This window comes from Hyaena hyaena, unplaced genomic scaffold (assembly GCF_003009895.1).
Source record: "Hyaena hyaena isolate Hyena2069 unplaced genomic scaffold, ASM300989v1 scaffold_477, whole genome shotgun sequence".
Lineage (NCBI taxonomy): Eukaryota > Metazoa > Chordata > Mammalia > Carnivora > Hyaenidae > Hyaena > Hyaena hyaena.
The window spans coordinates 198,646-223,759 of NW_024081112.1; the positions used below are offsets into that span (position 1 = coordinate 198,646).

A 25,114-nucleotide genomic window follows, 5' to 3' on the forward strand; every position below is an offset into this window, starting at 1 on the left:
CAGATGGATTAAATATTTGCTATTACAACAAAAAATAATCTCCAACTCACAGAGCCAAAGTTCACATTTTTAAATAAAAACCAACATATATGGGGTGCCTGGGTGGCTCAGTCAGTTAAGTGTCCAAATCTTTATATCAGCTCAGGTCATGATCTCATGGTTCATGAGTTCAAGCCCTGCATCAGGCTCTGCACTGACAGCATGGAACCTGCTCAGAATTCTCTGTCTCCCTCTGTCTTCCCCTTCCTTCTTCCCTCCCTCTCTCCCTCTGTCTCTGTCTAAAATAAACTTCAAAAGAATAAAGACCAACATATCAATTTTTCTTTCATGAATTGTGCTTTGACTATTGTAGCTAAAAACTCAACACCAAACCCAAGGTCACCTAGATTTGCTCCTAAGTATTCTTCCAGTAGTTTTACAATTTTGTCTTTGCATTAGGTCTATGATCCATTTTGAGTTTAATTTTTGTGAAAGATATAAAATCTGTGTCCAGGTTTGCTTGCATATGGATGTCCAATTAGTCCAACACCATTTGTTGTTAAGACTACCTTTTCTCCATTGCATATTCTTTTCTCCTTTGTCAAAGATCAGTTGGCTGTATTTGCTTAGGCCATTTCTAGCTCCAATTCTGTTCTATGTATCTATTCTATGTATCTGTTCTGTGTTCTAATCTATGAATATATTATTTCACCAATACCACACTATCTTGATTAACTTTACAGTCAGTCTTAAAGTCAGGTAATATAAATCCTTTTCTTCTTCAGTATTGTGCTAATGATTCTAGGCTTTTTGCCTTCCCAGATAAACTTCTGAATCATTTTATCAATATCTATAAAGTATCTTTCTGGGATTTTAATTTGAATGCTGTTAAATCTATAGATCATTTTGGGAAGAACTGACATCTTAACAATATTGAGTCTTCTAATTCATGAATATGGAATATCTATTTGGCTTTTTAAAATTTATTTCATCAGAGTTTTGTAGTTTTCTATATATAGATCCTGTACATAGTTTGTTAGATTTCTACTTAAGTATTTCTTTGAGGGGGTACAATTTTAAATAGTACTATTTTTTTTTATTTCAAATTCTATTTACTGCTGGTATAGAAGAAAACAATTGACTTTTATATGTTAATTTTGTATCTTGAAACCTTGCTATAATCACTTGTTAGAGGAGACCTTTTGTCAATTCCTTAGTATTTTCTTCATAGACAATCATATTATCTGTGAACAAACACAACTTTATTCTTTCCCAAACTGTATAACTTTTATTTTTTTGTCTCATTGCAATAATTAAGACTTTCAGTATGATATTAGATAGAAGTGATAAGAGAAAATTCTTGCCTTGTTTCTGATCTTAGGGGAAAGTATCCAGTTTCTAACCATTAAGTATGATGTTAACTGTGGACTTTTTACAAATATTCTTCATCAAGTTGAGGAAGTGCCCCTCTATTCCTAGTTTGTGGAGTTTTCATCATGAATGAAAAGATTTCGTTTTTAAAGACTCAAGCTTTGCTTTAACTTTTATTTTCCATCTCTGTATGTTTCCAAATTGTGCTTATTTATCCATTTTATTTTTATATGCTTGGTTTTTAAAATAGTATAATTAAGCCATCTGGAGATTTCTAGAAAATTTACTCAATAGCTAGGATCTTGCTCCCAGGTAAAATAAATTACTGCAATCATCTATAATAACATACAGTAGTTTATTCTAAGTACCTCTAAAATTTGTTTGAGGAAAAACAATTAAGAGAGAGCTTGTGTTTTGTTTTGTTTTTGTTTTGTTTTGTTTTGTTTTACAAACATGACTTTCAGTGAGTGAATGCTGTAGGAATACATACATGGGATGCTTTGACATTGAGATTTTGAGAGCCAAATGATGAAAATAGTCTGCAGGTACAAATTTTTTTAAAAAGCAAAGATTTGATGTTTTCTAAAAAAAAAAAAAAGTGTTTGCTTATCGATGAGAAACAGCAGTCTGATACAATGAATGTTGAATGAATATCAGAGTCCTAGCCAGGTTCATTCATTAAATGATTTTTCAGTCTCAGGCAACTCACCTGACACTTATATAGTTTTGTAGTCTCATTTGTCAAGTGCAATGACAATAATACTCAGCATCATCACCACTGTGTGCTCCCCACACACCTCACAGTATTAATTCAGGAATAAATAAGATGATGGAAAACTATCTTTTATAATTTTCAAGCACAATAGAAATGGAACAAATTATTATTGGAAGTATAAGTTAGGAGGGAAAAGTTTTGACATTCATCAGATTTTTACACTTAAGCTCCCCATCAGTGCAATTTCATTTCCTGAGATTTCAAGTTTTAGTTGACCTTCACGTGAGGGTAAAAATCACATGAGGTTATCAAGACACTCAAGACTTAATTCACACATAGCACCAACTTCAAATCTGGCCCAATTCTACCACATGCAAATACAGTTTCTTTGTCAGTCTTATTTAATCCATTTCATCAGTCAAATAAAATGACTGATCAAGAGGGACTCATGGTGGTGAATTTGAACCAGTAGGTCAGAAGATTTGGCTCTTCTAAATGCTATAGAAATAGCCAACCTCAGGTTTCCCTATTCATGCAAAGTATTTGACACAGCAAGTTATCTGCAGAGTAAATTATCCTTTCACATACCTCATGTTGGACTCCAACCATGTGCCAGGTGCCGTGCAGGAAATAGAGATAAAAAATAAAGAGGGGGCACCTAGGTAGTTCAGTCAGTTAAGCATCTGACTCTTGGTTTCATCTTAGGTCATGATCTCATGGCTCATGGGTTCGAGCCCAGTGTTGGGTTCTGCGTTGACAGCACGAAGCCTGCTTGGGATTCTTCTCCTTGTATCTGCACCTTCCCTGCTCACGCTCACGCTCACACTCTCCCTCTCCCTCTCCCTCAACAGATAAACAAAATTTTTTGAAAAGGTCCCTGTGATACATATACACTATAGAATACAACTCAGTATTAAAAAGAATAAAAAACTTTGGGGCGCCTGGGTGGCTTAGTCGGTTGAGCATCCGACTTTCGCTTAGGTCAGGATCTCGCGGTTCGTGGGTTCAAGCCCCGCGCCGGGCTCTGTGCTGACTGCCAGCTCAGAGCCTGGAGCCTGTTTCAGTCTGTGACTCCCTCTCTCTCTGACCCTCCCCTGCTCACACTGTTTCTCTCTCTCTCTCTCTCTCCTAGAAATAAATAAAACATTAAAAAAAATTAAGAAATATCTCTAGAGTTTTTAAATAACTTTGAGCATATCCCTTTTCCCATGAAACACAACATATAAAGGCTTCCTAGTGATTTTACATCACATGAATTCAATTTAAATAGCTCACATACATCTGAGGAATTATTTCTAAGCCTCCACATTTTTACACTTAATGCCTACCCAAATGCANAGCCCCGCGCCGGGCTCTGTGCTGACTGCCAGCTCAGAGCCTGGAGCCTGTTTCAGTCTGTGTCTCCCTCTCTCTCTGACCCTCCCCTGCTCACACTGTCTCTTTCTCCTAGAAATAAAAACATAAAAATAAAAATAAAAAACTACTATAAATAACCTAGAAGAACCTCAAGGAAATTATGCTGAGTTAAAAAAAAAAAAAAAGCCAATCTTCAAAGGATATCTTCTACATTATTTTATATAACAGTCATGAAATAAAGTAATTATAGAGATGGAAAATGGACTAGTGGTTGCCAGGGTTAGAGATAGGAGTGGATAGAATTGACTATAAAAAGGTCACCTGAGAAAGTCTTGTGACAATGGATAGTACAGTTGACTATCTTGATTAAAGGAGTGGTAATATAAGGCTAAACATGTAATAAATATGTATAGCACTATATAAACATACACACAAACATGCATGTATAACTGATGACATGTGAATAAATTCTAGTCATGCCAGTGTCAGCTTCATTTTTAATGGTGTATTATAGTTGTATAAAATACTAACATTAGAAGAGACTAGGTAAAGGATGAACATTATCTCCCTGTACATTTCTTTGCAAATTCCTGTCAATCTACAATTATTTCAAAGTGTAAAATTCACAAAAGACAAGGTCTCCACAGAAGGTACCACACCATGAGTGAACCATAAAGCAAACTGACTTTGAGTAATGACAGTTTGTCAATCTAAGTTCGTCAGTTGTAATAAATGTCCCACTCTGGTGGGGGATATATTGATAATGGGGATAGTTGTGCACGTGTGGGAGTAGGAGTTGTATGAAAACTCTCCACCTTTCCCTCAATTTTGTTGTGAAACTAAAACTGCTCTTAAAAAGTCTTAATTTTAAAAAATCAGGAAAATATTTCCTAATATATGAAAATCATATGAAATTTAAACAGTAGTATACACGACAATAAAATTTTATTGTCACACACACAGACCAGTTCCCTTTGCTCCAAGAGCTAAAAAACTCTGCTCTCTTTAAGCTCTCCAGTCTGTAGGAACCAATAGGCTCAGGTAACAGAAATACTCCAAATTTCAGTCCCTCCAGCCTAACCCTCTCTGGTCTTACGCTGTTATTTCTGGGAGTCTTCAGCAACTCCTCACCAGTGCTGCCTCCTTTCTTCTCAAACTGCATTGCTCCCCAAGTCACCACTGACCAGTTCTCAGAACTGTCTTTTTCAGATGTTACCATCCCTGAAGATCTCAGACCTTGTCCATGAAAGTACTAGAGGAATAGGCAGCCGTTTTCTCCATAGGTCTTCACACCCTACACTTTAAGACATCTAAGCAATGGCCTTCTCACAGACCATGTCCCTCAGGACAAACGAACATGTGAAATAGAACTTCAAAGGTCCACCAGTCCCACCATGTCACCAAATGTGCCTGGTTGTCAGGAGTCCTTCAGGTCTGACAGGAACGATAATACCCAAGCCAAAAATAAAGCACTTAAGTAGAATATTGAATCAGGGAAGGTGTCCAAGAAGGTAGTATTTAACTGAGACTTTGAGGTAAAGAAGAAACTCTCCAGGTTGAAAGGTGGCAAGGTAGAATTCCTGGCAAAGACGATCTCTGGACTAAGATATTGAGAAAGCACACTGTTGCCAAGAAAGAGAAGTGGTTTATTATTGGAGCGTTAATTTTGGGGGTGGGGGTGGAGAGGAAGACTGAAACCCAGCCTGGCTGGCTTCGGAGGCCCATATGACTGAGGAATGTGCTCAGACACAACTACCTGAAAACCACCATACTCTGTCACACCTAGAATGTACATTCCTCCTGAGACCCTAGAACACAACCTATCTGGCATGGTGCTGTAGAAATACTAGACTTGGAACCAAAGTTCTACATCCCTTACAGGCTACGTGCATTGAGCAAGTTCATTTTATTGAGTGTTAGTTTCCCCATTTGTAAAACAAGGATAAGAATCATACCACACAGATCTCTTGTCAAGTCAAATGGAGAATTATATTGGAAAATGCCTTTCACAGATTTTTGCCCCTAAAGATATGTTCTTGGTTTTGTAATTTTCTTGTTTCTAATGGTAGTCCCCCTCTTGTTTGGGATTCAAGATTCTCTTGTGTTCTCTCACTGCCTATCATATTTGGAATTCTCCTAAAGCAAACCTACTGAAACAACAATTCTAGTGCCAGTCGTTTCTCTGCGAGGGGGGAGAAACACCTATAGGAAGAAGGGAATTAAGACCAGAAATTAAGAGCCCCAGCAATAAAGGGCCAACATCAAACCAGCCACTTCTTCAGGTCACCGATGAGGAATCCCACCAGGAAAGCCCTAGAAGCCAGCGTAGAAGGACACTTCGGAGAAAGTAGAACTTTTTTTTTTTTTTATCCTGTGGAGCACAATATCACCTCTTAATGGAACTCCTGTCTGGCTGGGAAGACCTGAGAAAACTTGTAGCCAAGATATATAGTTACTTCTGACAGGCATTTGAGAGTTGCTCACAGGGATGGTGAGGAAGAAAGTAAGGCCAAGCACAAGAATGAAAGGGTCTGGAAACAGGTGTGTGTCAACACGACCAATAAGCCGTCATGTCTAGATTTATCTTTCAACAGAAGGAAAAGTTTTAGATACGGAGCAACTTTAAGAGAATTCCCAGCACCACTTGAGTGCAAAGACAGGTGTTTTATGGGGTCCTCTTGAAACCACAAAACGGGGACACTTATTTATTCCAGGTAGAAGACAGGCTCTCCATTCCTGGCATCCATCTGCCTGCATTTCTCTGAATCCAAAGCTATCATCACTTTCAAAACAGTTTCTGACATGAACACAAGAAAATGTGGTGTGTAGCACAAAAGGTGACTGAATCTAGAGAAGCAAGCCTGAGAACATTTGTTTCCTAAAGGCATCCATCTCCCTGCCTAGATGATACTCCTGGGAAGGCAGTTTCAAGATCACAGGGAAATCAAACAGCTGTAAGGCAGAGCCCAAGGCACATTACCACCTGTGCCGGGCCATAGACTCTATTAAGGCTCTGGAAACAGACAAGGATCTGGCAATGGCGTACAATCTGTGACACAGGTTGTAATTATAATCAGGCATGTTAATTTGTTTCCTCCAAATTATAAAGCTTGGTTTAACTCCTGGCTTCATTTCGGCCCAGACTTGGTACAATTTAGCTATGCAGGCCAGAAAAAAGTAGGCTAAATCCCCGAGGGGCAAATGGCATCTGTTCTTCTGACTTCGAGATAGGTAATAGTTGTGAGACAGTGGGTATAGCCCAGGGAAGACATGACATTCCCTGGAAGGAAGTCAGCATCTACTATGGTGAGCACCGTGGATGCCATTCCTTTAAGCCAGCAGATCTGAGAATTAGTCAGAACTGCAGAATGGAGAGTAGGAGAGGGCTCTCTGGCATCAATCTCTAAAACCACAATTCTAGATACTAATAGTGTGTCATGCTGTTAATGAACTTGGTCTGGCCAAGGTGACAAAGTTCATTAGAGAACATTTATCTTCAACTCAAGAAGGAGAAAAATGACTTCAATTAAAACTAAGCCAGTGCCACAGATATGTTATTCTTTATTAAAAAGGCATTTTTCAGCAATAAGATGTATTACATATTCACATAATTAATCTGCATCCACCTCTCCATATATATTATTATTGGATAAATGCTAGTTAGCTCTAATGTAAACAGTCTTAACAGCTATAAGTTTAAGTAGATGTAAATTCTAAGTAGATATAATAAAGAACTATAAAGTATGTCTACATTTCAGTTCTTCTGGATCAATTCATAATCTATCCAGATCAACATCAGGCCTGGACTGCCTTTTGGGTAATCATTCTGAGTTACATGTATAACGATATAGGTAAAAGAATAATCCAAAGGGAAAATATCCCTCTTGAGCAGCTTAAGTTTGTTACTTGTGTGCTTTTCCCATGTTTCACTTTTTATATCCTAGAAATATATTTGAGGCAAAATTTAGAGACCAAAATGTATGAAAAACAAAAAAGAATGTAGCTACTTTCTGTCAGGATCTGGCCGGGTCCTGTAATGGAGAGACCTCTGGAATCAAAACAATCGGAGTTAAAAACTCTAGTGCCATCACTCATAAACATGGAAAAGTTATTTAAACTCTCTGGATCCAAGTTTCGTCATCTATAAAACACAAGTGAGAAAGCCTACTTCAGAGTGCTTTGAGGATTGAGAATATGTGCTACTTAACACATAGTAAATGCTTAAAAACAGTTAAGTAGGCTTCACTTCATGTTGTTTTTGATAAGCAACCCTGTTTCATTTCACTGAACATCTCTCATGGACCAGTCATACTGTTTTAGGGTCTGGGGATAAAGAAATGAATAATAGGGACATTATCTGACTGCCTTAAAATAGGGGAGATAGTCATTAAATAAATCCTGACTAATAACTCACGAAGAAGATTGTTATTTTAAGCCAAATGATAAAAGACATAGGATCAGTAATGCCCCAACATGTAAAAATAATTCATTTCATTTACAGAATATATATTTTCCTTTTCTTTTTCATTTTGATTTCAGGTACACAATTTATACTCTTTCTCAGCTCATGACAGACTCTCTCCTCACAGGAGTTCATGCAAGGCTCTATTTTTTCACTTTTTTTTTTTTTTAAATATCTTTATTTGTTTATAGGAGAGAGAGAGACAGCGTGAGCAGGGGAGGGTCAGAGAGAGAGGGAGTCACAGACTGAAACAGGCTCCAGGCTCTGAGCTGGCAGTCAGCACAGAGCCCAACGCGGGGCTCGAACCCACGAACCGTGAGATCATGCCCTAAGCGAAAGTCGGACGCTTAACCGACTAAGCCACCCAGGCGCCCCTCACCTCTCTTATCAACACTCCCAACTCCCCTCTTCACCACAGGCACAGACACCAGTATTGAATATATGTCCATTCACCCTGCTTCCACACATCCACTTAGAGGTATAGGTATTCCTGAAATATATATAGTGTTCATATATAGTATACACATGTAATATACATAAAAAATATCAAGTATAAATAAGTTGTTTCTTTGTCCTCTTAGCAGTGCTCTTAAGTGAAGTATTCCTGTTTTTATGTAGACCTAACAGTGCTCTTAGTGTTCCATGGTATGTATAAATCGCCTCCTAGCATTGGGCACCTAACTGCTTTACATTCTGCTGCTATAAGCAGCTTGATAAATAATCATCACATATGTATCCTTATGAATATGTTAAAGACATTTTTGGTAAATATACATACCGAGGCATCAAGTTTTGCATACTTATCACTGACATTTTTGTCCCATTTTTCAATCCCCTGTATCTCTGCCAAGGCATGGCTTATTTGATGTGCTAATATTTCTCATCTGATGACTATAAAGTGGCATTTAGTTGTTTCAACTTCCATTTCTCTAAGTAGACAATAGTGCAATATCGTTCATATCTCAATATGGTTTTATTGGGTGAATTATTTCCCTCAGTTCATGGCACATAGATATCTCATGTTCTGAATAATGCTGTCCATTTTTCTATTAGGTTCCCTGCCATTTCTTACTGATTTATGATCACATGATTTAGATGTTAATGTTCTTTGTTTTACACAAATAACTTCTCTTGGCTTGCCATTTTTCAACATTTTACCTATGGTCTCCTCTTCATTGAATATAATCTGTGTTTTGATGTCATTAAATCCTTCACCCTTGCTCTTTGTTTTAAGCTCTTCTGGTCTTGTTCAGGAAATTTTCCTATCTAAAAGTTACAGATATTCTCAAACATGACCTTCTATTTTTTTCTTTTTACTCTTCTCATTCAGAACTGATTTCAATTACGACATTTTACATATGATATGAGATAGTGTTCAACCCCTCCCCAAAAGGGTGAATCAATTCTCCCAACATATATCAATATATCTGTAGAATGATTGACCTTTCCTCCACTGGTTTGTTAATTTATGACATACAACTGAGAACTTGTTAATATGTTTTAAGTGTTTAAATTTAATAGTGTCAGGGCACCCAGGTGGCTCAGTCAGTTGGGCATCCAACTTCGGCTCAGGTCATGATCTCACCGTCAGTGGGTTCGAGCCCTGCTTCAAGCTCTGTGCTGACAGCTCAGAGCCTGGGGTCTGCTTTGGATTCTCTGTCTCCCTCTCTCTCTCTGCCCCTCCCCTGCTTACAATTTCTCTCTCTCTCTCTCAAAAATAAACAAACAACAAAATATATATATATTATATAATTAAAATTATATAATTAAAAATTAAAATACCAGGAATATATATATACATATATATGTATGTATATATATGTAATAGTGTCATATGTCTAATATTGGGTAAAAAATTCCCTTCTTTCCTTTATTAAAAATTATCTTAGCCATTTCTGGACCTTTAGTTCTCTAGATACTGTTTAGAGTTAACTTGTCAAGCTTGCTGGTATTTTAATTGACTATAATCAATAGATTAGAAATTAGTGACATCTTTACAACATCCCATCTATAAACAAGTACTATCACTCCATTTATTCAAGTTTCTTTTATATTTTTTTTATAAGATTTTGTATTTTACCCACAGTGGCTCTATGCATTCTTTGTTAGAGTAATTTCTGTATAGATGATTTATATTCATAGTTCTTTGGTAATACTACTTTTTCTCTACTTTTCTATATGATTTTTGCTAACATAAAAAATACTAAATTATCCTTATACCCAGTAAAAACTTGCTAAACATTCTTATTAGTCTTTATAGTTTATTTGTGGATGCTTTTTCATGTTTTATGTAAATGATCATGTCAGTTTAAAACAACAGTTCTGTCTTTTCCTCTCCAATCCTGACTCCTCTTACAGCTTTTCTTATCCCAGAGCCAGAATACTTTTGTTCTTTGTTCTGTATTGAGCTGTGATAGAGATAATGGCCATCCTTATCTTGTGCCTTAAGGCCTATCCATTAAGAATAATATTTGTTACTAATTTTATAAAAGATTATATGCTAAAAGATTGTAAGTCCTGGCTCTCTACATGATTTTTAGGTACCATAAACTTTTCACCATTAACATATTAATTGCATTAATAAATTGCTCATGTCAAATCATCTTTATATTTCTAGAATTAAACCATGATTATGATTTTTTAAAACACAATGTTGGATTTGGCTAATATTTCATCCACAGTTTTTATATCGATAGTGAAATTAGCCTATAATTTGTGTGTGTGTGTGTGTGTGTGTGTACGCGCGCTATGCATATCTGTCTTGGGCGTCAGTAATACTAGCCTCATGAAATGTGTTAGACAATTTTCCCTTTGTCTATTTTCTAAAATAAAACTACCGATTTCTTATAGAAGTTTGGTTCTCATCTGTGAAATGGGTTGAATCTAGAGGTTTTAGTTTAAAGAGCTAGTCAATTCCTTTTTTAAGCCAATTTCCAATTTTATTCGTTTACAGAAATGTATCCATTTTATTTCATTCGAATTTACTAGCATCCAATGATTTACTATATTCTTTATATTTTTTACTATCTATTTTTCTTCTTTCATTCCAGACTTCAAGTATTCTCATCTTTTAAGTAGTCCTACTATACGTTGGTTTCTCTTCCTACTATAAGAAGCAGCTTTGGGTTTTATTTATGCATACTTAAAAACTAAACTGAGAAGCAATAAAAGCATCTAATGTCAATATAGGAGGGACACTGCTAAAAATAGCTATAGGAAAATACATAGTTTTGAATACATTTATCATAAAACAGGAAGAAATAAAACCTTAAACTGAATATTCAACTCAAAGGACCAATGGAGAAACTCCCCCAAAATAAAAGAAAATAATGAGGTTAGTGGCAAAAACAAATGAGATGGAGAAAAACAAGAAGTAGCCAAAATTGGCAATTTTTTAAGTGCTTTTAACATATATATAGGACTTTAAACTGTGGACCAAAAGAAAGTTGTTTGCTTTCATTGTTTTGTTTTTACAATGTTGAGAATTTGGTAAGGAAAATCCGAGAAGGCAACCTGTTTCAATCAGCAAAAGGTAAAGTGGAGCTTTATTACCGTACTTATTGAAGGATGTTGTGGTGTACTTGTTGCAAGAGTAGCTCTATATTCTACCTGATGGGTTCAGTGTTTGGCAATCGCACTTAGGCTCTCTAAACCTGTTTTCTCATTTGCGAGTGGGGGGGCATAATGGTTTCTACCTCAGAGAGCAGTCATTAAGAACTAAATGGATAAAATAGTCTATCATGTGCTTAACATAATGTTCAGTAAATGTTAGCTCTTGGTGTATGGGTCTTAGTAAACTGTATTATGTTTAAATACCCTCTTCCATGGGAAAGAAAATCTTGGACAAACTAAGAAAGCATGCTTGAGTATTAATTTTAATTCTCCCATGAATGTGATAGCGCTGTGTAAATAAGAAGATACCCAAATCTAGACTTAAAGTGGTATAATGTGGCTTCAGACCATGAGGGAGAAATTCAGTGGCAAAGATCTGGTGCAGAATGATCTCTGGGTTTCCCCCACACAGAAGCAGACAGTGGAACGGGGAAGAACGTACCCCAGCCCTAGCCCAGATGGAGTGCTGAGAAATTGAAAGAGAAAGCTTTTTAGAGTGTGAAAGAGCTCGGGGCGCCTGGGTGGCTTAGTCGGTTAAGCGTCTGACTTTCGCTTAGGTCATGATCTCACGGTTCGTGGGTTCGGGCCCCGCGTCGGGCTCTGTGCTGACCGCCAGCTCAGAGCATGGAGCCTGTTTCAGTCTGTGACTCTCTCTCTCTCTGACCCTCCCCTGCTCACTCTGTCTGTCTCTCTCTCTCTCTCCCCTAGGAAGAAATAAAAACATTTAAAAACAAATGTTCTAGAGTGTGAAGGAGCTCTACACCTGACCAGGGTAGCAAAGCCCCTCCCTTGTTGATTTCCCTCTGGAGCTTTTTCAGCCTTTTCAATACAGAAGTCTCAGGAAAACACAAAACAAGACAGAGAGAAAACACAGGAACTGAGGCAGCCCCGCAGAAGCGGTAACAGTGCCGCCGTTTACTGATCTGAGGAGCCGGCCTTCCAGAGAGGCAGGGAGGGTGGGCGTCCCCGGACCCCAGGGGTGCGGGCTACAGATGCCCTGCTGGAAGCACACTTCCAAAGAAGCTGCCTTGGTCCTTTGAGGCTTTCCCCAGAGCCCCATGCTGCAAAGTTATTTTTGTCAAGTGTGAGAGCTCCCCAGACTTCCTGAATTTCACAACCTGCCATCAGAATTCACCTTCCTCCCCGGGAAGACAGGGGGTCTGCATCCCAGCAGCTGTCAGCCCCTTTAACAGGAGATGGAGTGGTAATGAAACCAAGGGGTAGGTTCTCCATAAAGGAGGCCCACAAAAATTATGTTGTTACCGTTTTGAAACCAGCGGCAACGGTCTCCTGTCCAGACATGCAAACATGACAAAAGCAAGCTTCCATGTAAACATGACCTAGAATGTTCCAACTAAGACCCCAATTATATTACATTAATACAAATTAGGGCTCCGTGTTTAATTTCTTTGGAGAGATCTTCCCAGTCTACTAAATGCAAATGGAACTCTATTTCTGACAACTAAACTCCGGCAGGAATAAAAGCCAGTAGTTTCCAGAAACGGTTCTCTAGGAACAGTCAAGTTCTTTTCTTTAGTAGGTTAATAAGAATTAGTGCCACTGAATGCTGAAATGAAATGATATTGCTATGAAGTGGGAATTATCACCTGAGAATTCAGCTTGAAGAATGGCATTATAGCATATGTCAGGAACGTGTTAATCAGTCTAACAGAAGAGGTGACAGGGTGTCCTCGCAACCATTTCCAGGAACGCTGGACTCACCCCAGACCATATCCTAAGTCTCATATGTGAGCTTTAAATAGCATGTATCAAAATGATTAAAACGTGCCTTCCTTCCAGTGAAGGAGACAAGCAGCAGGTTCAGCTGAAGAAGTTTTTAAACGGGACAAGGTGAAACCCAAACGCAGAGCGGCCCTCTGAGGCTGCATTGGCTTCACACCTACTGTGCGCTGCCTGGCCTCTGCTCTTTGCCTGCTAACTGCACACTCTCTCTCTCTCAGTTGTCACTCCATCTCTGCAAAATGCAAAAACTAAGGCTCACAGGGTAGAAGCAACTTGTCCAAAGCCACAGAGCCAGGGCCCAGCAGAGGCACTTAGCCATTCCAGAGCCCATAGAGCTTCCCTCCTGCTGCGCTGCCCCCAAAAGGGGCCCACACCACAGAGGACAGGCCTCGGGATTCATTTGTGCAGGCTTGGGGAGTTCAGCTCTCATTGCTCTGTATCTTTGGAAGATGCAAGGATTTGTCTTTAGTTGCAAGTTCTCAGTCACTCCAGCTTTGATTCCAAGTCTCTTGCTTTCAGCCTAGGACTTAGCCTTTGGAGGTGGACTGACTAGGAAACAAACCCCACCCCTGCCCCATGTGACTCTGATCAAGCTAGGTCATCTCTCTAAGCCTTGGGTTTTCACCTGTAAAATGGGGATAGTTACACCTACTTCACAGGAGTCCATTTTCAAAGGGGATAACACATGGCGAACTTTCCATCGATGAGTGAGAGGGCTGCTGTCATGGCTGTGGCCTGTTATCAGCAAGGCTTGTCACTTCATAGTTTACATACTGTTCCATCCTCTCCCAAGTTATTGACCTTGCCCTGGCCCCATTTTAACACTGATTCCACCTTGGAACTGGCACTTTAGAACCCCATCACTCATGGAAAGAGTCTAGGGGAAAGAGAAAGAAGGAAAGCAAGAGAGAAAGAAAAAAGAGGGACTAGAAGGAAAGATAGCCACACCATTGGCTCCAAAACTTAAAGCTTTGTCAAAAAGCTACCATATTCCCAGCCCACTTCTCAAGCTTCTCAAGTGTGCACTTTAAGAAACAGCTTTTCTTCATTCTACCAAAGGGCTGGTTCCGTAAGCTGCTAGTCTGCTCATCTCTGAGGAATTTCCATCAAAGACATCCATTGATGAGTAACAAATAGACCTACATTACCAAATCAGGGTAAAGTCACCTTCATTACAGCCTTCTCCCCTTTCCTCTGGCACCCAACTGGAAAGCCTACCTTACCAAATACTCCAAGAACACTTTTCTAGCCTCTGTGCCAATCCCTTTCTTCCATTGTTTTCTCTCTCTTCAGAACATCTGTGTCACATTCTCTAGCAGTGGTTTAAAAGCTGAATCTCTTCCCAGACTACTTGATGTGAGGTTGGTTGCCTCCTAGTCTAGATGGAATGCATGCCAGCCAATGGGAAACCAAAGGCCAAAGGACCATTCCTTCAGCTCTGTCCCTTCACCCCAAGCCTCCTGTATCCAGCATCATACCATACACCTAGTATATTACTCAGCAAATAATAAGCCCAAGATAAGCAGCTTATGACTCAGCAAATAATAAGCCCAAAATAATAAGCTTAAAGGACTGCTCAGACAACTATACCAAAGCTTTGGGTATGCCCAGAATGTTACCTTCCTGAATTAGAACACCTTGCGCCCAAGTCCAGCTGGTATGCACAGTACTGAGCAGGACTCACATGGTAGGCAGACAGCTCCCACCCCATCAGACTATGTGAATGCCAAGTTACTTCATTAGGCAAATGCCTGAGCTTGGGCCTCAACAGAAATCCCATAATGAAGTGAAGCAGCACTCCAAAGACACGCATTTCCTTCCAACCCCTCCTGCTAATGGAGCTTTGCAAGGCAAAAGACTAAGGATGTTTTTACTGTTTCAAATAGCAAAGTCAGTTCATGCGTGAAGCACTCACTCTGGAATTCTGTACATGTTTCCAGAATGGAGGCCAGATCTGATCTGACAACTGCCAGGTGAAAATCACAGAAGCATAATATTATGCAATTTGATTTCAAGGCAGAATGTTCTAAATCCTCAGGTTGGCAGCCAAACAAAACATCTGTGAAGAACAAACCCACATTTAGACATGGGTCCCTCACCTTTAAATATTTAAATGAATGTTATGAACTCTGAAAGTTAAAGCTCTCAACATGTTCCTGAAAACTATAGTTCTTAAACATTCAAATTTCTCCAAATAACAGTAATAGTCAAGTTTAATGTAAATTTCACAGAGTCTTAAAATGCTAGAACTCAGATATCCATAAAATATTATTTGGTTAAACTCCCTGTTTACAGTAAAGCAATTGAGACTTAGAGGGACACATAACTTGTCCAAGCTTACCACATTAGCTAATATCAGAGCTAAATGTGGCCTCAGAGTTGGTCAATACTCTGCTTCACAGCTCAGTTTATCTGTCCACTCAGATCCATTGTGGAAACCACATGGATTTTGTGAACAAGCAACTCAACTTCTCTTGAAATGAGTAATTTTTATTTCACAGGGAAGTTATTTTAATTAAATGAGAATTGTATGTAGAACATGGCCCATCATAGTACTTTATAAATGGTAGCCAATGCTAGGATCATTATCATTCTTATTATTATTATCCAACCTGCTGCCCTCTGTCACATAATTTCCCATCAGATTAGTCAGGTTGACTGTGTGTGTTCCAAGCAGTGAACAAAGCCTGGAACTGATGTTCCCACAATTAGCTAGGGTTGCAACAAGTCTACTAGGAGAAGCCCCTGAGCACTACTCTCTTTGCCAAGTCTTTACCAAATTACCTTCCCTTTAGCCTACAGTATGGAAGCCTCGTGGCCAAGTAGAAAGAGCACTGGTTTTAAATCAGACAGTTCTGGGTCTTAATGCAGCTCTGCCACTCATTATGTGGTTGACCTTAGATTCCTAAATTTTTCTGATCTTCAGTTTCCTTCTTTGTTAAGAAAATGTATCTATATTTTAGAGAATGTGAGAAGATTAAATAATGTAGTGACATCACCAAGATGACAAAATAGGTCATTCATGACCTCCCTTCCCCTTACAAGAACTAACAACTATTTAACAACAAGACACCTCTGAGAGAATCCTAGAAAATGAGGCTGAAGCAAGCCACATACACACAGCACAAAGATCAAGACAGACTGCATTAGAAGGGTAAAAGAAGCAGCTATACATTGACCACATGGTCCCTCCCCCAGGCCAGCACAGCACCAGGAGAGGTCTCCCTTGAGCGTCAGGCTCTTCTAGTGAAAAAAGGAACTCAGGGAAGACCAACATTTCCCAAGCTTTGGGGTCTTTACTGGGGAGTCCCTATTTCAATCTTGAACCACTGGGATGTCAGAGGAATTTTCAAACTCAACCACTGGGAATCACTGTGAGGGAAGTGGGGAGGGGCTTACAGTACAGGGATCTTGGCAGAGAAAGTACAAACCTTCAGAGACCAAGTAGTTACCTAACCAGTAGCTTTGCTCATCTGAAGAACCAAGTTAGGGACACACTCTAACTAGGGAAAATATCAGAGTACAGATCTGCCTTATTCATATCCTCAAATGAGGAGTTTTGGTGGCCCCAGAGCCCAGTTTGCCCATACTCAGAGGAGGAGCAGAGTCACAGCCTCACCTGCCCTGGAGAGTATCTTCCAGACCCATCTGACCAACAGAACTGGCAACAACTTCTGAAAGCTGCGTGGCTCAGCAACCAAACCAAGAAGTAGATAAGTAGAGTTGATCACCCAGGTAGAGCCAATTCTGGGTGTGGAGGATTCCATTGTGTGCACAAGCAGAGGGATTAGTTCAATTTTTTAATGTTTTTTATTTATTTCTGTGTGTGTGTGTGAGAGAGAGAGAGAGAGAGAGAGCAGGGGAGAGTCAGAGAGAGAAGGAGATACAGAATTGGAAGCAGGCTTCAGGCTCTGAGCTAGCTGTCAGCCCAGAGCCCAACACAGGGCTCAAAATCACTAACCGTGTGATCAAAACCTGAGCCAAAGTCAGATGTTTAACCAACTGAGCCACCGAGGTACCCCGCAGAGGGATTAATTCATAGCCCAGGCTGAGGTTAGCTCCTACTCACTCCCCACAATTCGAGTGCCAGTTTGGGAAATAGAGTAGCCTACAGTGGCCCCTCCCCTTTCTACCCCAGCCTGGGAGCTGAGGCATAGCCACATCTGCTGTGGAAAGGGTCTTCTGGCCCCATCTGACCAGAAGGGCTGGTGACAAGTCCTGTAAGCTGTGTGGCCTAGCAGTGCTCAACCCTAGAGGAGAGCAGCACAGCAAAGCCAGTGGCCTTGTTTGGCCACGAAACCTGGGGTACAGGTCAGCATGAGTTGAGCCAAAAAAATCTTTATTGGCTTTAGAGCCTCTTCTCCCACTGTGCCCAAGCAGAGAACCTAATTCATAGACCTGCTCATTGCTGAATATAGCCTTTAGCCTGCCTGATTAGGAAGCCTAACCAGAGCACACAAGAAACTACACAGCCCATCCAACAGCTCTGCTTACAATGGCACTTGACACAGCTCATGGCTTCCCCCAGCTACAGAGCAGAACCTGTGGTCTCATCTGACTAGGATATTCAGTACATGCTCTGGCCCAATTTGGGCCCCCAAACAATAAGCTGTATAGGCCCCAGGTCCCATCCTGCTACTCTGCCAGGTAAGAGGCCAACTTATAGTCCCATCTAGCACTAAATGTAATACTCCATCCCAACCACCTAATAAGACTAACCACAGAATCCAGATAACTGTGGAGCCCATACTATCAGCCTTACTTGGGTAGGGAACCAAGCCAGCAGTCGTATCCCAATGGTCTCATGCCCGTCTCCCATTCCTGTCCTCAGAGCTCAAACAGTTCCCTTGCCCAAGTATAGAGATCATAATAAAAGGTTCCACCTGCCCACAGACATTTCCAGCAGACACATGCTGAGTGACATAAACCCTATTATGGCAATTGTTTCACAATATATGTCAATCAAACCATTATGCTAGGTCTTAAACTTATACAGTGATGTAGGTCAGTTGTTTCTCAATAAAACTGGGATGAAAAAAGAAAAGGTGTTTAAAATACTTAGTACACCAACTGACAATAGTAGGCATTCAATAAAACCGCCACTGTTTTCCCCTCCCTGTGACAAGACTTTGGTCTTGGGTTCTATACTATTACTGTTGGGACCGAAGTGCTGACATGATGCCCAGCTCAATTGTCTGGGACCACACTCTCACCAGGGCCCTCTCCCAAAGAGGATTGTGTGGAACCAGATATAGCTACCCACTTGACTCTGGATATCACAAAAGCTTAGAAATTCTGGCAGCAAGTCTCTCACAACTGACAAGACTTTCTCTTCCTGACCAACGCCATAAGAACAGTGGGAACAGTCTTTGTTTGGGCCGTAACAACAGAAAGTTACTTCTCAGACTTCCAGGTTCCAGAACCATGAGATCAGGGTGCCTTTTCCAGGGTTCAGACTTCTTGTTGTGTCTTCGACAGGGGAGAAGGAGCTAGGGAGCTCTCTGGAGCCTCTTTTATAAGGACACTAATTCCTAATCACTTCCCAAAGGCCCCACCCTCCCAATAATATCACTTTTTTTTTTAAATGTTTTATTTATTTCTAGGAGAGAGAGAGAGAGAGAGCTTGAGCAGGGGAGGGTCAGAGAGAGAGGGAGTCACGACTGAAACAGGCTCCAGGCTCTGAGCTGTCAGTCAGCACAGAGCCCGACGCGGGGCTGGAACCCACGAACCGTGAGATCATGACCTAAGCGAAAGTCGGACGCTTAACCGACTAAGCCACCCAGGCGCCCCCCAATAATATCACTTTATGGGTTAGGTTTCAATGTAAGAATCTGGGGGAATACACAGACAATAACACAGTTATTATCTATCCTAAAGGAGGTTAAATGTTAAATATCTTTTATATATAATCACTAATTCTCTAATAGAACCCATGAGCTGGTTTGATGAATTTCATTTTGCAGCTGAGCAAACTGAGGCACAAAGAGTTAAAAATGACTTGCTCAAGGTCACAGAGGTAGATAACTGGTGAGGCCAAGACTCCAAAGCCTGTTTGAAGTCTTATTTGTCATCCAGCCCTGTTGCTTCTTATACACAATGCCTCACACTCGTAGATCAAATCCAACCCACTCCCAGGATCTGAGGACCCTGTGAGACCCATTATAATAACGTGTTTCCTCAGATCCTTCCATCTCCCTCAACAGCATTACATTGCCCCCTCAAGGTGTTATGAACTTACAGTGCTTTATATTAAGGATTGACAGTCTTTTTCTGTAAAGCACCAGACTAACTATTTTAGGCTTTGTGAGCCATACAACCTCTGCTGCAACCACTCAGCTTTCACAATGTAGTGTACAAGCAGGTATAAACAATACATAGACAAGTGAGCATGGCTGCGTTCCAGCAAAACTTCATTTACAAGAACAGGCAACTGCTGGATTTGACCTATGGGCCATAATTTGCCAACCCATGCTCTCCATGCTTGCTGCTCAAAGTATGGGCATAGACCGTAAACACGGACCGCAAACACGGGAGCTTGTTGCAAAAGCAGAATTTTGGATCTCACCACAAATCTACTGAGTCAGAATCTGACTTTTCAGATGATCCCCAGGCGATTCATGTATGCATACTTTAATGCTATCATCCCATTTTGCAGACCAGGAAACAGAAGTTCAGAGAAATTAAATAAATCAAGAGGAGTTCCTGGGTGGCTTAGTCGGTTAAGCATCCGACTTTGGCTCAGGTTATGATCTCATGGTTTGGGAGTTTGAGCCCCGCGTTGGGCTCTGTGCTGACAGCTCAGAGCCTGGAGCCTGCTTCGGATTCTGTGTCTCCCTCTCTCTCTGTATCCCCCCTCATGCTGTCTCTCTCTGTCAAAAAATAAACTTTAAAAAAAAAAAAAAGTTTAATTAAATCCAGAAGGTAACAGAGAGCACATAGATTTAGCTAGAAATTTTAAAAATCTATTATTGATATTCATCTCAGAAATGGTGTGACCAAGGCCACACAGTATTTCAGAGGCATTAACTTTGAATTAGAATATTTATTGTTTTCATCATTATAAGCACAGGTTCTTATTCTAAAGGATTTAAACTATTGCATAGCCATAGAAATAAATTTTCACTCTCCTAGAAAATCATAAAAATACAATACCCTTCACATATTGCCCTTATTCAACTTTAACATCATAAACTCTTTGGAGGACCATATCATTACTCAGGTAGTATTTTTATATTTATTCTTCTTTAAATTCCTCTTCAAAAATTTTTAAAAAGAATTTGAGGTAACTTAGAAACACATAAAATACAAGATAAAAAATGAAATAAATAATGATATAGATTATTGAGGGCCATAAAATCTGCCCAAGGATGAGGACCATATACAAAATGTACAGAGTCCTTTACCTTTTTTGTGGCACCTTACTCAAAAAGTGAAACCAGAGTTTCATTATCTCTTCCACACGCAAAGAAGCCAAATTTGGGAAACACTTTCTTATCAAGCATATCATTTAATTTCTATTTGTTCACATATGAAAAGTAGATAATATATCAGAAATTGTATAAGAAATATGAAACATTGTATTTCATGCCCAACATTAGTGAAATAAAATCATATTTTAATCACTATGATACTTACTGATATAAAATATGTCATAACTAATATTTATTGATCACTTATTGTGCTAAGATCTCTGAATGAACTATCTCATTTGATCTACACAACAACCCTAAGTTACTAAAACTATCCCCATTTAGACATGATAAAATGGGTCTAAGAGAAGTTAGGTAACTTGGCTTTCCAGTGTGTCAGTAGCCACTGCTGTGTACACTACTCCAAAACATAATGATTTAAAAAATAATCACATATTTGTTCCTAATTTTTGTGGTCAGCAGTTTGAGCTGTGCTTAGCTGGGATGGTTCATCTCTGCTCCATGTGGTGCTGGTTAGGCTTACTTGCATATCTAGGGGGGTTGGGCCAGTAGGACTTCTCTGTATGATCTCTCATCTTCAAGGAGGCTAGCCCAGATTTCTTCAGTTGGTGGCAAAAGGGTTCTCAGTGAGAAGCAACAAAGGGAAAGGTCTAATGAAGACACACTCTTTAAGCTTGTTTGTATCACATTGCTAATGTCCCAAACCTAGGGTCAAAATAGGAGAGAACTCAACAAATATTTGCATCTAAGAGTCAGGATTCCTTGAGAGTCATCACTGTAATACCCATCGCTACTTTACCTAGCACATAAGTGTTCCATGTGTAAACTAAGACATTAAGAATTCAGGCTCCATTCAGGTCTTAACTACCATACCACACTTGCCTTCAAGAAAATTCCCTCTAATATTTCCTAGGTGGTATCAGTTTCTCTTTTAATTCTTAAACTATTACCTCCTGAAATAGAACACTACTAATCTCATCTCCAAATGTTTCACTTTTTACTGAGAGCTACCATGGACCTCATTATAGGGTGAAAAAAATGCAAAATAAAGACAAATTAGTTTTCATTCCTTACATCATTCATATTATTAGAAATGTTGAATTCTATATAATTGCTCTCTAGAGACCTGATTGATACTTAAAGTGGCATCAGTGCATAAAAAGATAACACCATTACTTCACTTTGCATTACACAGGACTTTCAGAGTGGAAGAGCATTTGGGCTTTCCCTGTGGGTATCTGGGAATGCTAGTTATGGGAGATGAGGATAAACGCTGGAAGACACTCTGAAGACAGGGTATGGAGAGCTTTATAAGCCGTACCTAGGAGTTAGGGAACTTTAATGAATGACATGATCAGATTGACATTTTAGGAAAATCTCTCAGGCCACAGAGAAGGTGGATTAAAGGAGCAAAAGATGGGTAGAAAGACCAAGTGAGAGGTTTTTGCACTACTCTGGGTGAAAGGCTGTAAAAACTCAAGTCCAAGGGATAGAGGGGATGGTTCTAAAGTCAAACAGCCTGGCCATACACTCCTGTTTGCTACAGGATGGGATTTTTCCCTTTCATCAAAAATGGCTGAATAATAGAATCATGGTAGTGAGGGCAGGGAGGTAGGATATAATGATTGCTCTATTTTGCTCTGTAACTATCAGCGATCCTTTGCACCCAGAGAATTGAGGAAGGCTTCCCAAACCCTGAGATTTATTTCCTCTACTGCCCCTAATATAAACCTCTCATAGATAAAAGAAAACAAAAAGAAAGAAATTGCATTGTCATGTAAACAATAGTGGCTTCCTTCCTGGAGAAAATAATGGAAGAAAATTAATGTTGCATTAGATTAAGCTCTATTAGTATAATTATACAATGGCTGTCCTAAAGAGATATGTCATGCAGACAATCTTTATTGTCACAAAGAACAGTCTATACAAAAGAACAAAGGAAATGATTTTAATAAAACATTTTGCCCTGAGTAAGAAATGTGCTTCATGTATCATATATGAGGAAGGATAGCTGTTTGATATAAAATGGAACTGTGACCTTGCTGTAAGAGTGTTCATTACTTAATGCCACTGAAAATAAATTAATGGCCTCCTAAAAGGTATGAAATTCATTCTTCTTTGTGGCATTTGTTTGCTTACAGAGAGGTTTAAGCGGGATCTTCTCATGTGATTATTTAAACAAATTACTTCAAGGAATTCTCAGCCACCTTTGAGGTTTTGCCAAAGGACACTTCTCACACAAAGAATTCATCTACGAGGGAAGTGATACAAGTGAAGTTCATGTGTGTCACTCACAAATTCAGTTAATTTGTGCTTTCAAATGCAGTTATAGCTACTTTCAGATTTTTCTAATCAAATTCAACATTTTTTTAAAGCTGAGTTGTGGGTTGGCAACCCAGCAAATGAATGGATTCCTTTAAAGTTTTGATTCGTACTCCATCAAGTCTGAACTCCATATGTGACAGCAAGCTCTTTATCATATAGTCTCCTTATCTCGTTTCTTGCCTTTCAAAATTACATACCTGATAGCTGCTTATCTTTACAAGCCACTTTATGGTTTATAAATTGCCTTCACATCTCATTAAGATGTTTTCAAAGACCTTGAGGTTAGATAGAACAAATATTGGTATTATCATTAGACATAGGAGCAATTTTAGCATCAGGGTAAGTGACTGTTTAATATCAGAAACCTATCCAACTGCTAGCAATAGGAACAAACAAAACAGGCAAACTTCTTGCCCTCGGGGAGTTTGCCTTCTAGACTGAGAATATTCATCAATATATGAATGAATATGTAATCTAGGGTCAAAAGAATAATGATGAGACTGAGATCAAACAAGTCATGTTTCTCAGATCTGAGCTTTTCTTACCATCTTTCCATCAATACAAGTTCTACTGAATGGCTGTCCTAGGACATTATTCCCCATTAAGCCTTTCAAGTATGACTCCAGGTAATCCTAATGGCCCATGGAACAGCTGTGTAGATCTCTACACTTTAGCCCTACCTGTCTATTCAATGTAGATGATCATGTGTCGTTGGGGAGCTGCAGACCAGGGAAGTAGAGGTCAGTGTTCCAGAAAGGTGACTTTATGTGGTTTGTGGACTCAAGAGAATGGCAATTACTAGGCACCAGCATGGTTCACTGAGAACAAGTCAAACAAATTGGATCAACATTACTGGCATCTGCAACAAGGTCATAAAAGGGATAAGTGAAGATGATACTTGAGACATACTGTGTCTACATTCTAAGAGCCACCTCAAGTCCTTTTTAAGAATCAGGTAGTGATAAACTCATCTATAAAAATTTTGTGAAGACTCTTGGTGAAATAAACATGTAAACTAAACATCTTTGTGAAGAAACGTGGCCTGCATGGCAACCCAGTTAGGTAGACTTTAAGTTCGCTAAATAAACCTACCTAAAAATCATGGCTCATTGTTCAATTCACAGGAAGGCTGCACAAGAGAAGGCCTCAATTCTTGATCATGGTCAGTATTTTTAACAATTATTTAAATGAGAAGGTCAACAAAATTCTAATAAAATTCATACATGAATAAAAAGCTGAGAGGAAAAGCTCATGTACCTATTGGAGGGCCACAATCAGAATCTTACTTCACTAAGTGGAAGCCATAACTCATTTCCAAAACCTGTACCAAATGCCCACCATGACTAAGCCACTGTGAAGAATGCTGACGGCATCATCTCTGCCCTCCAGGCCTTCCTGTGAGGAGCCACTGAGGTCGCCATTATCATCCTCTCATGAGCTGAACTGGATCCCCCCCACAAATTCATATGCTGAAGTTATAACTCCAAGTACCTCAGAATGTGACTGCTTTTTGAGATGAAATCATGAGATCATTAAGTTAAAATAGGTTATTAGGATGGTCTGTAATCCAAGCTGATTGGTGTCCTTATAATAAGGGAAATGAACACACAGATGCGCACAGAGAGAAGACCGTGTGAAGACACAGGGAGAAGATGGCCATCTACAAGCCAAAGGGAGAGGCTTCAGAAGACACCAACCCTGCTGGCATCTTGACTTCTGACTTCTAACCTCCAAAACTGTGAGGAAATGAATTTCTGATGTTCAAGCCACCCAGCCTGTGGTACTTTGTTATGGCAGCGCTAGCAAATTAACATAAACCTCTGTCAGAACCTCTGCTATCCCAGGCATCCGGTCCCCAGAGCCCCACTCCTGAGTATCAACCTTCCTGCCCAAACTTCCCTTCCTTTCCCACCCCCAGGGTTGCTGCTCCCCCAGGCTGATAGAGCAGCAGCCTCCAGGGCAATGATTACTGTGAAAACTGTTGATGAAGAGGGTCCTCTTTTGCCACAGAGAGCTTTCCAGGAAGGAAAGAATGTATATTTTCATATAAAAACATTATACATGGATAAGTCATGCTCAGTTAAATATGACATAGTTAAACTGACAAATATCAAGAACATA

At 39.6% G+C, this 25,114-nt stretch overlaps 1 long non-coding RNA gene across 1 annotated transcript; it reads right to left on the reverse strand.

Annotated features, from left to right (window-relative positions):
• Positions 1-1,326: 1,326 nt before the first annotated feature.
• On the reverse strand, positions 1,327-24,683 carry LOC120246688. Its single transcript, XR_005532104.1, has 3 exons — positions 24,603-24,683; positions 9,364-9,369; positions 1,327-1,338 (listed from the first exon to the last, which is right to left on the reverse strand). It is a non-coding gene; the product is annotated as an uncharacterized LOC120246688 (long non-coding RNA).
• Between the last annotated feature and the right edge of the window lie 431 nt (positions 24,684-25,114).